General features: G+C 48.5%; 1 long non-coding RNA gene across 1 annotated transcript; it reads right to left on the minus strand.

Moving 5' to 3' along the window:
* Window positions 1-12769: 12769 nt before the first annotated feature.
* LOC124694527 lies at window positions 12770-16640 on the minus strand. The gene is made up of 2 exons (XR_007000477.1): window positions 16191-16640; window positions 12770-13008 (listed from the first exon to the last, which is right to left on the minus strand). It is a non-coding gene; the product is annotated as an uncharacterized LOC124694527 (long non-coding RNA).
* Between the last annotated feature and the right edge of the window lie 234 nt (window positions 16641-16874).

Raw genomic sequence — 16874 nt, forward strand, 5'->3', positions numbered from 1 at the left:
ATTGAAGCGGAGGACACGCACGTTCGCCGTTACATGTACGCGTTAGACAACATGTATAGGACCGGATGGAGCGTTATGCGGGGATCTCATGTTAGCTATGCTCCCGTTGTTGTTCCGTGGCTTTGGGGGTACACCCAGCGCGGCTTAGGACCCGGTCGGCGCCCTCTAGGACCCGGTCTGCGCGGTTGAGTGGTTGTAGTAGTGATTGATGTATTAGGGTTAAATAAACATGAACCCGATCTATGTATGCATGTAATCGCACTATCTCGCTTTCAGCACTTTATTATCGATCCTTAGTTAAGAACTACATATGTAACTCCATTTTCAGTTTTCTGCATTATCCTTAATTTGATCATATGATGGTTCCTATGTATAGCTTGCAGGTCGTTGTAGAAAGCATGGACAGAGATGAAATTCAAGAAAATTTCATGGAGAACCTCATAGCCCACGGTACTCTGGATGATCGCGACGACGACATTATTCCAGATGATGGCGGTGACGATGTCACCGCAACTTATTTGAATGACTCCGGTGAGGGAGCGGAGAATATTGAGGAAGAAGATCCTAGTGGCGCCGGTGAGGAACAAGATCATCATAATGGCTCCCGAACCGTAGTTATCACCGAGGTATATAAATTAATTAAGCTGCTGTTGATCGACTAGATGCATTAACTAATTAAATTGTACCGACTATGAATTATTTCTTTTTAGCCCTCCGGATCGAGCACTTCTTCCGTAAAGTCGAGGAAGCGAGGCCCGGCCAAAAGTTGGATGACGGTGTTGGGCACGACATCACCCACATCGCTAAGGATGGTAAACCGATTGCTCCGGAGAAAGGTGCAAAGGCATTTATAGCTCAATGCGGAGTGCTTGTTAGGGACCACGTCCCGATCACCGTTCGAGAATGGCACAAGCCGAAGGGACTAGTGCTGTCTGCAGAGGAAGAAGCTCAAGGTCTTTATATCGATGATGTAGCCAAAAACAGCATTCTGACCAAGCTCATGTCACATTTCAACATAGTACCCGAAGAGGGGATGACGCTGAAAATGCCAAGATGGAGCAGGCCCTCCGCGAGTTTGGCAAGAAGAAGATGGCCGAACTATTCAAGAACCACAAGAAAAGATTGCGCGGCCTTATCAAGAAAAAGAAGACTCCGGACAGTGAGAAGGTAAAAAAATCACTGGGACGAATTCGTGAAGTACAACACGGAGTCAGAAGAATTTAAGAAAAGGTCGGAAACAAATAAGGCAAATGCTGCGTTGAAGATATATCACCAAATTCTTGGTCCAGGTGGATACAGGGCTAACCGTCCTAAGTGGGAGGCAGCTGAGGCGGAACTGACCAGGAAAGGGATTAGATTAGGGACACACGGTTGGATCGAACGGTGCAAGGAGTGGTTCTACGGGATTGGGGGAAAGTTGCATCCAGAAACAGGGAAGTGCATCTATACGAAAGCTCATCCGAAGGTTCCCATTGATGCCCTGGAAAAAGCACATAGGGACGTGGAGGAGGGGAGGTTCCAGCCCGAAAGAGAGAACGATGAGCCGACACGCGCCCTTGGGAACAAAGAACACGGCGGACGAACACGAGGCACAGAAGGCTCCGTTCCGTGGAAGTATGGCTTTCCTGCGGAAAGGAAGAGATTTCCTGATAAAAGCCATGAGAGGAGAAAGGCAAGGGAAACAGACCGCCTAGCTAACTTAGAGGAGGGTATGAGCACCATGAAAGCCCAATTAACCATGGTAACCCAAGTACTTACATCTCAGATGGCTCAGGGGCAGGCCGTAGATCCCGCATTGCTCAATGCCCTCGCCCCGCCGCAATCTCAACCACACCGGAAAAGCAGCGTGGCTTCCTCTCGCCAGGTGGATAATGATGATGATGATGACCAGGTGGTCGAGCCTCCTCGCTACCCCCCGTGGATGATCTCACTGAGAGCCGTCCTTGTGAGCTGCATGTTAAAGTTTTCAACCTATCCTTCAAGACGGCGGTCGGGATCCTCTTACCTACAAGGTCTTACCATTTGCGTCCGGTCCAAGACGACTTTGCTGTTGTGATGGTGGATGAAGTGTTGAGAGATTATGAGGGGTTGGTGCTTGAGCACCCTGCAGGTGAAGATGGGGAAATCAAAGAACTGGGAGAAGCCCGTAGAACCACCGTGCAATGGCGGAAGGAGAACATTGTGTTTCCAGGTGAGAAGCCAACAAGCGGGCCACCTCGTCCGCCTCCTCCGCCACCTCGTGCAGCCTCCTCCGCGTGATGATTCTCCTCTGCGCGATGATGATTCCCCTATGCATGAGCAGTCTCCTCCGCGTGAAAATACTCCGCCGCCTCCTCCTCCTCGTCAGGAGACTCCGCTGCCTCCACCTAAGCAAAAGAGGAAGCGGTCCGCGGCACCTCCTACAACTCCGAAGAGATCATCAACTCCGATGAGGGCACAGACTCCAGAGTTGTTACCACATGAGCGGATCGAAGAGCAAAAGGCGTTTCTTGCGCCGAGGAAGATGTTTATTCCACCGCGTACGAGTGAAGCACTTTGCCGAAACGAGAATGAAGAGACCTGAGCTGAGAGCTGATTATGACCGCTCTCTTGGACAGTCCTCTAGAGCGAGCAAAGAAGCAAAAAAAGTCGCCCAGCTTGGACAGCAGGACATTCAGGCCCCACTTCGTCGTGGAGCCCTATCATGATCCAGAGACGGCATCGATGATCGAACGGGCGGCTAGAGTTCAGGGAGCATCAGTTGAGTACGAAGATTACTATCGAACGGCTCAAGTGGTAAACAAGTATAGATACGGATCTGATCTCATCAAACCTGGCGAGCTCGCGCGTCTAGGGACTCAGATGCGAAGGTTGCATGAATGGTACCTGAAAGCCTGTCGAAGAGGTGATGCCTACCTCACGGTGTCTTAGAGATGAGCATTACTTCCGGGGGAAAGACGAGATAAACCTTGAGTTAGAAGAACTGTTTCAGCTTATTCAATCAAGACGCCCTCGATAAAGTCTGTAATCGGTTGCTACGCACTCGTAAGTGATTTATTTATGTAATTAAGTCTGTAGCTCATTCATTTGCACTAACAATTATCCTCATTATATTCTTTGTGTACGCTATACATTTAATTATGCAGAATGAAGAAGCTGGAATTCAAAAGAGGGAAGCTCCTACCGCTGGGGTTCATAGACCCAAACACAGTTCATGAAGTTACGGTTCGAGACTTCGCCAAGGACACAGAGGACAACATCGTAATATTTTTAGAGAAGCAAGCCGACAAAGAGGATATATTCTTTCCCTACAACTTCAAGTGAGTGTTACATATAACATATATTATGCTTGTGCACCTTCCACTTTATTCTCGTAATCATTGAGCTATGCTTGTGCAGATTCCACTTTATTCTCCTAATCATTGATCTTCGCCTTGGAGTTGTAAAAGTCATGGACTCGAAACGTAAAGAATATGCGGAATGGGCGGACATGGCTGCCATCCTCCGAGGTAGTTTCAATCAATTTCGTATTGGCATCTTCATCTCGTTCTAATTCGAAGATATCATCAACTAATCAATTACTCATTTACTCATTATTTTTTGCCGGGCAGGGCTTGGAAACGGTTCATCAATATTGTTCCGGGTAAATGGAAACCGGAGATTACATTTGAAGATTACCTCGTAAGTAGTACTATATATATAGCTATGTCCGTGAAACTCTATATATGATATTTACTTTCAATACGATGCTTGATTATTAGTTTGATCGAACTATTTTTTCGTAAAGTGTATGAGGCAGGAACCCGGGAATAACTTATGTGGATACTACGTCTGCACCTTCATTCGTGATATGGCCTGTCCCAAGGGTGGGGATGCCCGTATACGCCATACTCGTGTACGATAACAAATTTTCATTAATCTTAATTAGTACCATCTATTGTATTGAGTTCCATTCATATATTGATCTCCTTTTTTTAAATATAGATGATACGCCTGCAGGACACTCTTATAACGGAGGATCAAATAAAAGCAATTCAAGAGGAAATCGCGGGATTCTTTATTACCGAGGCCCTTGCCCCAGGTGGAGAGCACTATCGGCAGATCGTGACGATGGAGGATCTTCGTAGAGGCGTAGATATCGATATTTAGTAAAGAGATCCGACTAGCTTTTATACAGTTTTCCTAATTAACAGCTAGCTGTTTTATAATTGGTGGACAGTCACATTTTTGAGCGTCCGATTTGTTTCTCGTTCACGAATCTCGGCGGCCTGTGTCTCTGTCAGACTCCTCGTCTCATTTATCTGGCCTGAGTGAACGAAGCATGTTTGAGTCATTTTTCAGTTTCATTTCTATCCCCTTTCTCTCAGCTGCCCCGCCGCTCGCCCAACGCACCTCTTCTAGTCGTGCCACCGTCGATAACTCTAGCTAGGTGCCCGCCTGCCGTCTGGCCTCGCATAGATGACTGTGTGGTGACGGCGGCGCCTCGGCAGCAGGTGGGAGTGAGGCAGCACGGCGACCGGCTGGACCGCTTTGAGCAGATGCGTCCGTCCAGCAGGCCGCGACCCTCACGGGCATCGGCCTCCTTGGGACATCAGGGCCGTCGGCAACCGCGAGCGGCTCTGTGCCGGCCAGTCCTCCTCCTCGTTGTTCCCCATATCCTGACCGGCCTTCCCGACAGACTCGCGTCCAATTTGCTGCAGCCGCACTAGTTGGCTACTTGCCTTACTATGGGAGGAGGTGAGATCGAAAGGGAGGAGCTACTAGGCTTGCAGCTGGCCACATATAGAGGCACTCTCTCTCTTGCCGCCGCCGACGACGACCAGAGACACCACCACCGCACACGCCGTGCTGCTCGGGCCTCCCCGCTACCCGGATCGATGACTTGCTGCAGGTCGGGGCGAGGCTGCTGCTGCTCGCTGCATTTCTCGATGTGTTTCTGCCATTAGAAAAGGTATAAATGCATCATTTAGTTCTTGGCTTCCTGTCATGTAAATTCGTGTGGTGGTGTAATAGTTTGTCGCGGATGTTTCTATAATCAGGTGTAATAGCAGCTATGTAGCATTGGTTTCGTGCTGGACGGATCATATGAAATAGGAAGTATGGACGCATACAAAGTGAAGCTTGTCACATGTACAATTACCTGCAGTTTGATTCCTGAACTGTGAGGTCAAATTTTAATCATGTGTTCATTTTGTCCTTTTTATTTTCTTTGTTCTTGGTTGGTGATGATAATAGTACTTGTCTGTTTTCGAAGATTGTTGTTTGAACATTTTACTCAGTTGCCTCAAATGAACATTTTTTTCCTGTATGTTCTTGAATTTGTAGACCCTATCACTTGTAGTTCTGAGTTTAAATGCACTCCTAATAATCTAGGAATGTTATATTTCCTCTTTTTAGGGCCTCTTCTGAAGGTCAGTGGATCTTTTCTTAAGATGTCTTGCACTGCTAGCTCCTCGGCATCGAGGAGATGATTATTATGGCCTCATGGGGGTTTGCTTGTGACTAGTTTTGAAACATTTGTGGATTTTGTTGTGGCAAACTGCTCTGATTAGCTTTTTGGCGCAGCTAAGATCCAAGTCAGTGACAACATGTTCCGGACATATGACTTCAGCCTTAGAGGAGCACTTTTACATTTTGTTTTTTTCTGAACAGCTATGGTCTTACCATTTCACATACAACCATGATACGAAGCTTCTACAAACTTTTTTTGTAACTAGGGCCGTATTACTTTTGATGGCTAAGCGGTGGATAATATTTCAATATAGCTTGTGCTGCTTCTATCTTTCAATATCCGTATTAGTTGCTTCAGTTTTACAGTCCTTAGTTTCACAATTATCCTATGTTTTCAGTTTTCATTCTCTCTTTGTTTAGTCTTTTTTTATTCAGTTTCACTTTAGTTTCTTAAGTCTTTCATCAATTCATTCACTAATTTTTCGGCATTTCACTCACTAACTTTGTTTTTCTGTATTTTTCTTTCATGTCTTCTTCAGTTTTGACTTTTCGATATTTAGTCAATATTTTCTTTACATCATGTTCAATCTTTCTTAAGTTCATCATTTTTCAGTCCTTCATTCCTTGGTTTTTCATTCTCAGTTGTTTAGTCCATCATTCTTTCTTCAGTCTTTAGTGTCCCGTTCTTCAGTCCTCACTCACTCTTGATTCTCTCACTCTTCAACAACTCTCCACTAACTCATTTATCAGTCTCTGTCACTTCTTTCTCCAAGTCTCACTCTCTTTGGTGACTCTTCGTGAACTCTTAGTATTTTTGTTTATTCTCAACCTTTATTTGCATTAACTCTCTTCAGTCTTTGATGCCTCTTTCTTCAGCCTCTCAGTCTTTCAGTTATGGTTTTCATGTTTTCACTTTTTCATTTTTTTTTCAATCACTCGTTTATATTCATCCCTTCGTGATTTAGTTTGTCATTTGTTCAGCCCTTCAGTTTTGCAATCTTCCATTACATCAGCCGTGAGTTCTGTATTGTTTCGGTCCATCTATTATTAGCCTAGTCTTTTATTCTTTCTATCCATCTTAATTATCTCAGTCTTGAAATCTTTGTCTATCTTATTAACTCAGTCTTGTAGTTTTCATAGTATAGTGTTGATTCATCTCTGTTTTACTTCAGTTTTTATTCTTCGGAACATTCTTCATCATTTTTCAGTTTTTAGTTTCTTATTTTCTTAGTCTCTTGATTCTTATTTAGCATCTCATTAGCTTTGGTTTTGTCGTTCAGTTTCTCTTAATTCCCTATTATACTTTGTTTCTAGTCTCCTTTGTTTGACAATGTTTTCTCCAGCCTTTTCATTTCCTTCTTTCTTTTAGTATTTCAGTATCACTATTTTATCGGTTTGCCTTGGCTCCCTCAGTTTGTCTTTCTTCAGACGCTCATTTCCCTTACGACCTTCAATCTTCCTTTTTTTTTCTTCAGTTTCCGTAAGTGTTTTAGCCACTTTATTTCCGGAATCCCTACTTTGTATATATCACTCCTCGAATGTTCTTTGTATACCACTATCTCTTTATCACACGTCTTTTTCATTTTTCATTGTTTATCGAGTATTTTTCTCGAAAGAGACCAGTTTGGCATATTCATATATTTTTAATAAGACTACATCATCTTACTTAGCAAGAAACCTTCAGCAAGCAACTTGTTCCGCAACTGAAATTACAGGAGCTCCCAAACTCGCAACCACTACTGAACCCGGTAAGTGTATGTTCAGTTTCATCTTTGAATATGTATTTCTATGTGTCGGGCTTATCAAGGAACTTACACTACAAGGGCAACAAATCCTCATGAACTTAAAGTATCTGTCTCAGTATATTGGAGTGGTTTCAGTTCTTGTTTTTAGTTAAAATTTGGCAGCTAGATTTGTGTTGATTGTTTGGTAGTAATTTGTATGCATTGTGTTTTTACAGTTGAAACAAGAGTTCGGGAGAAAGCTGGTGTAAAACCAGGTGTAAAAGGGACTTCAAGAACATACCTGCTCTGAAGGAGACTTTAGAGAATTCTCAATCTGAAGTAGGTCTTCTTGCTGAATTTATTTGCCTTTCTTCTTCTTTGGTGCCTGGAGACCGAGATCTGATTCGTCCATTCTTTTCCCTAAATTTTTGCTGTGAGTATTTCTCGATCTTGTTCTTCCATATAGGAACAACGACAGCTTCTACCAGGAGTGGGTGGGTGAGCTGGTGCGTTTGCTGGTCAGGAAGGTCTAGATGCAGTCATGGGTTTTATGGAGAGTTTTTTTGTTAGCTGTTTTTGGGATTCATGTTTTCGGCCCTTAGGCTGCACGTTCTGGGTCACTAGTGCAAGATGAGAAAATGAGCCATTGGAAACTTACTGAAAAAATGTGTCTGTTTACGGGACTGAAAACAGACAGTTTTTTTTTTGTAAACTAAACCCTGATTCATTGAGTGTTTGAGTAGTACGGCTGTCCTATTCTGATTGGGCATAAAATGTGTCTGTTTACGAATTGAGAAACATATAGCTGTCTTATAGTCACTCCCCTTTTATATTGTAAATATGCATGCATTACGTGTACTGTTGACGATGTCTATATATATTCACGACGATTTTTTGTGGTTTCTTGAATGATATATATGCATTGGTGAAACTCTGCCGCGGCAGAAACGCCCTGTTTCTCGCCGCGGCGAGCAACGCTGTTATGTGCCTAAACTCGTGCCGCGGCAGAGAAATAGCAATTCTCTGCCGCGGCAGAGAAACCTAGGCCCGGTTCGTACCACGAACCGGGATCAAAGGCCATCCACCGCGAGCTCCCTGGCCGCACCACGTGTCGAGGCCTTTAGGCCCGATTAAACTTTGAACCGGGACCCCCTTTAGTCCCGCCTAATTGGTCCCGGTTTGGGAACCGGGACTGGAGGCCCAAATGAACCGAGCCTATAGCCCCGTTTTCCACTAGTGGGAGCAGCTGGCCATGCATGTACTTAGAGAAGCTGATGGCACACACGTACGTGGGAAATGGAGCCGGCCACCTTGCATGCGAGTGAGCAGGCGGGGCGCTCCAGGAGCCGGACGAGCCACGAGCCGACGACCGTGAGCGACGCAGCCGGACGTGACGAGGCCGGCCTGGGGCGAGCCGGCCAGCGGCCCAGCGGGCGAGTCGGCTCAGGCGCGGGACCAGGCCGGGTGAGCCGGACACCAGCCCAGCCGAGGGCAGGAGCTGGAGCGGGCCGGGTGGAGCCCGGGAGTCGGTCAGGGTGGCCGCAGCCGGACGGGCCGCTGAGCCGGAAGCCGGCCCAGCGCATAGTTCTTCTTCTTTATCTTCTTTTGTTTCATATCTTTTGCATCGTAGCCTATTTTCTTGATCTGCGAAGTGGTACGCGTTCGTAAACTCGAGGACTTTGCCATACCGGGGTCATCCCCCGACATTATCCCCCGAGCCTGCGTGGGACTCGAAGAGTAGTCGAGTCGCGTGGAGGGTCCCAAATTCGATGTTGTTGATGTAGATGATGATGGCGGTGTCGATGTAGCTCGCGGCACTGTCGAAAACGGCACGGCGCCGCATAGGCACGGCGGAGGTGAGAGGCGCGGAGTCGCCAAGGCTGATCTCAACCATCCGTAAGGCGGCGAGGCACAGTCGGGCGAGGCGGCGAGGGCGCAGCCGGACGATGTGGCGAGGGCACAGTCGGACGATGACGGCGAAGGCGCAGTCGGACGAGGCGGCGAAGGCGCAGCCAGACGATGGCGGCGAAGGCGCAGCAGGACAATGGCAGCGAGGGCGCAGCCGGGCAAGGCGGCGAAGGCGCAGTCGGACAATGCAAGAAAGGCGCAGCCGGACGATGGCGCGAAGGCGCAGCTGGACGATGGCGGCGAAGGCGCAGCCGGACGATGGCGGCGAAGGCGCAGCCGAACGATGGCGGAGGCGCATCCGGACGATGGCGGCGAAGGCGCAGCCGGGCGAGGCGGTGAAGGCGCAGCTGGGCGATGTGGCGAAGGCTCAGCCGGACGATGGCGGCGAGGGCGCAGCCGGACGATGGCGGCGAAGGCGCAGCAGGACAATGGCAGCGCAGCCGGATGAGGCGGCGAGGGCGCAGCCAGGCTAGGCGGCGAAGGCGCAGCCAGACGATGGCGGCGAGGGCGCAGCCGATCGAGGCGGCAAAGGCGCAGCGGCGAAGGCGCAGTCGGGCGAGGCGGCGAGGGCGCAGCCGGACGAGGCGGCAAGGGCGCAACCAGATGAGGTGGCGAGGGCGCAACCGGGCGAGGCGGCGAAGGCGCATCCGGACTATGGCGGTGAGGGTGCAGCCGGTCGAGGCGGCGAAGGCGCAGCCGGACGATGGCGGAGGCGCAACCGGACGAGGCGGCGAAGGCGCAACCGAACGATGGCGGCGAAGGCGCAGCCAGGCGAGGCGGTGAAGGCGCAGCCGGACGAGGCGGCGAAGGCGCGAGGCCGTTGGCAAGGTGGACGCGGTGTCCGCCGGCTCGTGCTGAAGAGAACCCGGACGTGGTCGCTGAGCACCGCCAGCTCGAAGGCTCTGGGCCGCTGGCAAGGTGGACGCGGTGTCCGCCGGCTCGCGCTGAAGAGCACCCGGAAGTGGTCGCTGAGGACCGCCAGCTCGAAGGCTCTGGGCCGCTGGCAAGGTGGACGCGGTGTCCGCCGGCTCATGCTGAAGAGCACCCGGACGTGGTCGCTGAGCACCGCCAGCTCGAAGGCTCTGGGCCGCTGGCAAGGTGGACGCGGTGTCCGCCGGCTCACGCTGGAAAGCACCCGGAAGTGGTCGCTGAGGACCGCCAGCTCGAAGGCTCTGGGCCGCTGGCAAGGTGGATGTGGTGTCCGCCGGCTCGTGTTGAAGAGCACCCGGACGTGGTCGTTGAGGACCACCAGCTTGAAGGCTCTGGGCCGCTGGAAAGGTGGATGCGGTGTCCGCTTGCTCGTGCTGAAGAGCATCCGGAAGTGGTCGCTGAGGAACGCCAGCTCGAAGGCTCTAGGCCGCTGGCAAGGTGGATGCGGTGTCCGCCGGCTCGTGCTGAAGAGCACCCGGAAGTGGTCGCTGAGGACCGCCAGCTCGAAGGCTCTAGGCCGCTGGCAAGGTGGACGCGGTGTCCGCCGAATCGTGCTGAAGAGCACCCGGAAGTGGTTGCTGAGGACCACCAGCTCGAAGGCGTCCATCGGAGATAGTCATATAAGCGACAATGTTAGTCAGTAAAGACATAGAATATATGGAGCCTTAGCAGTGCTAGATTTATGTAGAGGGATGCCGGCTCGGTTTTGTCCGAGCCCCCTGGAGTCATTTTCATGTCCCCCCCCCCCCCCCCCGCTCTTTGACTTTTTCTCTTGCCAGCCATACAGCCGGGTTGCGGTCTGTAGCTAGGTCAAGAGTGGGCCGCAAAGTGGAGCGCACAGTACTTTGAGGGGCAGACTCATTCAAGCTGACATCAGCGAAGGCCGGGATGCCCAAGGTGACCTCTCTTTGGACGTCGTTCATGTGAGGCGACCTCCAGCTTTTTCTCTTGCTAGCCATGAAGCCGGGTTGCGGACAACAGCTGAGTCGAAGAGTGGGCCTTTGGTATTGTACACACTACTAAACCGTCTTTGGGATAGAGCATCGTGGGCTAGCCGGCGAGCCCCCGGGACGAGTTGAGTCGGTCCGGGGTTAAGTAGCGAAGTGCGGCGGGAAGAGGGGGTAGCCCCCGAGTGTAACTCGGGTTACCCGGCTGAGCAGCGGTGCGGAGAGTTACTCAACAATACTTACATTTTTTTTCGTTGTAGGGTTGATTTCGATAGTGATGAAGAGTTGTTGAAGCCGTAGAGGCGAGGGAGTGGCTGGTGGCCTCAGCCGGCTTGGCTCCAGCCGGCCAAGCCATCAAACGCGCTGCGAGTGGCACTGAGGGGCGCAGCCGGCAGGCGAGTTGGTGCAAGCACGACCGGAAGAGCGCGGCGATGCCGAAGCCGGATAGTGGCGGCGATGGCGCGGCCGGTGTGAGAGGGGGACAACCCCCGAGTGTCTCTCGGGGTGGTCGATTCGCGCGCGAGGGGAAGTGTCGATGGCTGATGGCATCAGCCGGCTTGACTCCAGCCGGCCAAGCTACCAAACGCGCTGCAGATGTATGAGTCGATGTAGATTCTGGCTGCTCGGGTTTAGCCGGACGGGCGACCAAACGCGCTCGGGCTGGTTCAGTCGATGCAGGCTCCACTCATCCCATTCCCAGCCGGCCTGGACAGGCGGAACCGGTACGAGCGGCCAACCAAACAGACCCAGCCCCAGCCGGGTTATGCCCAGCCGGCACCGGCACAGCCGGCTCGATCGAACATCGCCGGACAGATATTCTTATTATTTTTATTTTTTCAGCAGGCAAGCTATTTTCAGCCGGATCATTTTTTTTTCAGCCGGCAAGCAACTTCTTTTTCAGCCGGCAACCTCTTTTTTTTTTTCTTTTTGAGCCGGCGAAGTATTTTCTACTTTCAACCGGCCAGTTATTCTCTTTTTCTTTTTTCTTTCCCATTCATTTTTATTTGGACGCGGCTAGCCAGCCTCCGGGGGCTGGTTAGTGCGACCGAGCCCTCAACCCATAAAAGGAAAGTACCCCTGACCATTTCACCCCGCGTCCAAAAAAGGAAATCACATGATTACGTACCCACCTGCTTTCCCCCACCGAACCAACTAACCCCACTTTTACCCATCGACCAACCCTTGACGGAACAAATGTTCTCGATTACTTAGGTTTCTCCGACCTCCACATCTCCATGGATTCTTTCTAAAATCAAAGGCAACAACCAGAGAACAAAAAACCCCGACTTTAACCTGTAGCTTAATCAAAGATAACTGGAGGCTTCACCGTTTCCCCCTTTTATAGCAACGCCCGGTGTAAAACTCCCCACTCAGGTGAAAATAGATCTGATGTAGCTTCCATGGAGTAGGAAGAAAGCAGATTATTTAGAACAAACCGAAAATTCTCAGGTATAAGTTCAAGTAGCAACTCCGGGTACCCAGTTCAAGTAGATAGTGCGAACAAAACTCTGCGCAACTAGATCTTTGCTGAAACCATATTTGGTAACAAAGCTGGGGCACTAGTTAAGGTACACACTTCTTTACATCCAGGAAGCATCTTAGTAGATTACATAGGTATGACTTAGTAACAAACCTGTGGCAACATAAAAAATGGAAGTGTATACTTACTTGAAAAAATCATGGATGGCAGAGGAGTACCAAGTGCATACTTTAACTCCCCGGTGCAATATCATGACATAGTAGAACAAAACTTGAGCAAGTTGTATCCATATATCAATGTGCACAAAATAGGAAAAATTAAGCAGGTATGAACAAAATTGAGGCTCCCTGGAATCAAACATGGTAGTAATATTTATTGGACATATCTTTTGCGCGACAAAAGATTAACATTATACTGACATAAAAGATGAAGTTCAGGAACATGTTTTCGAGAAGAAGGTAGCTTCAACTACTGTAATTTCTGAATACAAAGCATGTGTCTTATCTGACTTTGTACATTTGTTGTAGCATCGATGTAGGAATAACATTTTGCTTCACTGATCATGCTGCCATCAACGCGAACTGCTGGTCTGGAAGAATGCAACCATATTAGTACAGTAGTGAGTTTTTTGTGGGTTGTTGTACTGAAAAATGCATAAAAGTTACTTATCATTTATTTGTAGCTTGCATGACAAGGGATTGTTAAAAAAACTGAATAACCTAACTAAATTTACTTTCATAAACCAACTTAGGCATAATTATTAAAACAATTCGGTTACTTTCACAAGCCAACTTAGGAATAATTACCAAAACAACTTATTCAATTACTTTCACAAGCCAACTTAGACATAATTATCAAAACAACTCAATTGCTTTCGGAAGCCAACTTAGGTATAATTATCAAACAATTCAATTGCTTTCAGAAGCCAACCGAGGCATAATTATTAAAACAACTCAATTACTTCAGAAGCCAACTTCAGAAGCCAACTTAGGCATAACTATCAGAACAACTCAATTACTTCAGAAGCCAACTTAGGCATAACTATCAGAACAACTCAATTATTTTTAGAAGCCAACTTAAGCATAGTATCGAAACAACTCAATTACTTTTAGAAGCCAACTAAGGTATAATTATCACAACAACTCAATTGCTTTCAGAAGCCAAGTTAAGCATGGTATCAAAACAACTCAATTACTTTTAGAAGCCAACTTGGCTCCATTTGGCATCAAAGTATATTTTTTAAGTATTCTATGAATACTACAATTTTTAGAATAACCATAATGCTTTTGGGCCGCTTGGCTATCAACGAAAACCATAGTTTTAATACTGCATCATTTGCAAAAACGCATTATTTTCCCTGTTTTAGAAAAGGTACCACCGGTTTCTTTTTGGAAACTGAGAAGCAAGAAAAACAACGGGGGCGGCTTGATCTATTCCAAGCCGCCGCCGCCTCCGCATTGTTGTCTCTTGAGATCTCCTCGCCAACGAACATGGACAAGCCCATACCCGGCTTCCTGGGCAAACACGCAAAGCGCACTAGCTAGTCAAGCGCAACACAGCTAGGAACAAAGCTAGAGATGTCCCTCTTAACCACCACAACAAGGAACATGGCACCATCAGAATTTGGAAGAGAAAGCAAAGCGAAGATATGTGGTGGTACAATCCTTGGCGAGCTCATCCCGAGCGTGCCAATGGGGCACGTCATTGCGGGCCACCTCTGTACTAAGGGCAGATGAGACAAGCAACAGAGGCTGCCTCTTCTAAGAGGCGACTTTGAGGCAGTGTTCCGGGACTTAGGGATAGCATACTTGAAAAAATCAGCATGCAACTTATTTACTTCTAGTAGACAACTTAATCACAATATTGAACCAACTTTTATAGAACTGAAAAATAATGGAAAACTTCTGCATAATACATGGCATAAAAATCTCCAAAAAGGCTTACTGGAAAAAAATCGGTATGCAACTTAATGACTTCTAGCAGACACCTTAGGTACTTCTAGTACACAACTTAATGACAACGATGAACCAACTTATTTTAAAATGAAAACTAATGGACAACTTATGCATAATACGTGGCATACAAATCTCAAAAAGGGAAAAAAATCAGTATCAAACTTAATTAATCCTAGCAGACACCTTAGGTAGTTATAGTAGATAACTTAATCATAATGATGAACCAACTTATTTTAAACTGGAAATTAATGGAAAACTTATAAATAACACATGTCATAAAAATCTCAAAAAGAGCAAACTTACTTGAAAAAGTCAGTATGCAACTTAATTACTTCTAGCATACACCTTAGATACTTCTAGTAGACAACTTAATCACAATGATGAACCAACTTAGACCAACTTATGCATAATTCATGGCATAAAAATCTCAAAAAGAGCAAACTTATTTTTTTAAAATCAGTATGCAACTTATTTATTTCTAGTAGACACCTTAGGTACTTCTAGTAGACAACTTAATCACATTGATGAACCAACTTATTTCTGGTATAATGAAGCGTGCTAGCTAATATGAAGGGTACTAATATGGCCATTCCTGTTATTCATGTGGTGTGTGCTAATTCAATCGCCATCATCATCATCCGATCAGGCGCCTGGTCGCCTCCCTACCTAGCTAACACGACTGAGGTTCATATCATTCGCCAGTAGAAGAGTACTCACACCTCGCCGTAGTTGTACATGTCATGGGACATCTTGGAGAAGAGCTCGGGATGCAGGCTCTGCTTCAGCTCCTGCGCTGCAGCAGCCTCGCGCTACGCGTATGCAGCTGCTCCCTCTTGGCCGCACGCAGCAGAGGTGGCCACGAAGTTGCAGAACCTATCCTCCCATGCCAGGATCCTGGGTGAAAACGTTTTTCAAGGGACCAAAAACCACAAGACAGTAATAAGTCTTAGACGCAGCTAGCTAGTAAAAACTTGCTTATTCGGAGAAGTTTTCGTGTGTGTACCAGTTCCTCCTGTTTCCTTTGCTTCTATCATAGGACACACTAGGAGATCCCAGGTTAATCAACAAAGAAATTGTAGCATTAGCACATGTATGGCTGTGGTTTGAACTTATTACGGGTGCATGATGGAGAGAATGAACTAATAGAAGTAAGAACGAAACAGAGGGCGACAAGTCACACTTGGGGGAGGGTAGTTCGTGGGGAGGAGGCGCCACAAGACGGCGTAGACAAACTGCGAGGCGTTGCTGGTGGTGAGGCTCCGGGGCATGTGCTGCAGCAGGCTGGGCTCAGGTAGCAGCCCGGAGATGAGAAACCGACCTGAGTTTGTGTAGCAGTCAGTAGCAAGAAGCCCAAAGGAGATGGCAATCGATCAAGAATCTTGGAGGAGTGGCACAAGCTGGTAGCCTGCTAGTGCTAGGTGCTGCAGTGCTGCTCCTTCTTGCTTGCTTAGCTTGATGTTGGATTCCCTTTCCTGAGTGTGAATGATCTCTCTATATGGTTGTGACTTGTGAGGCCATTGCCACAACTTGCCCAAATTTATACCCCGTCCCCTCTCTTGTCTCACCCAAAAATCTCAAAACTCTAGTATAATGATGCGTGCTGTCGGAAGCGCAACTGAGATTACCATACACCACATGAATAGCAGAAATTCTACCGCTGAAAAAAGCACCGGAAAACCGTGTGTAACCATACATCGAGAGGGGTGTGGAATCGCAGGACGAATCCCGCACATCCTAAGCGCGAACATTGCTATGATTTACGTGGCTGCAGTACGAAAATCGAGCAGAAATAAGAGGATTTCAGGAGGATGATTACCTCGATAGTCGAAGTAGCTGGCGAATCTCCGTCACCAATCAACCCCGACCTTGTGCGCGTCTCGCCCAACGCTGACGAACTCGCCGCCCTGTCGCATGCATCTTGGTCCCCGCGCAGATCTCGCCGCACCTCCGCGTGGCCAACTCTCCGCCCTCGCGCGCCACACACTCGCAGCCCGCTCGTCGCCTCAAGCCCTGCACTGCCGCGCTGCTCGCTCCCACACATCAAACACGGATCCCCTTCGTCAACGAGCATGTCACCCCTCTCACATGAAGCTCGCCCCTCCGCCAATGAGCACAGCGCCGCCGCGCGGGAGCGCGCTATGTCCACGGCCGAGCACAACACCCTTCACCCGCGAGCTACCTCCACCGCCGACGAAATTGCCGGAGACATGTAGAGGAACCCTAGTTAATCGGGGGAATGGGGAATGGGGAATGGGGAATGGGGAGAGAGAGCACGCGTCTCAGCGGGCCCAGGTGGGAATTTGTCAGGCTTAGGTGCCAACCTGTCTGGACAAAGCGCACGGCGCCACGCGATCGGGCGCCATCAGAGGAGTATCGGACGGCCAGAAAACGGAGGCTGAAATATGCCATCTGGCCTCCGAGCACTTTTTAGCGTTTGGGTTTTTATTTTTCTCAGCCGGCAGTCACGCGCTCAGCCGGCCCCACACGTTTTTTTCCTTTA

Source organism: Lolium rigidum, chromosome 1, assembly GCF_022539505.1.
Source record: "Lolium rigidum isolate FL_2022 chromosome 1, APGP_CSIRO_Lrig_0.1, whole genome shotgun sequence".
Taxonomy (NCBI): Eukaryota; Viridiplantae; Streptophyta; class Magnoliopsida; order Poales; family Poaceae; genus Lolium; species Lolium rigidum.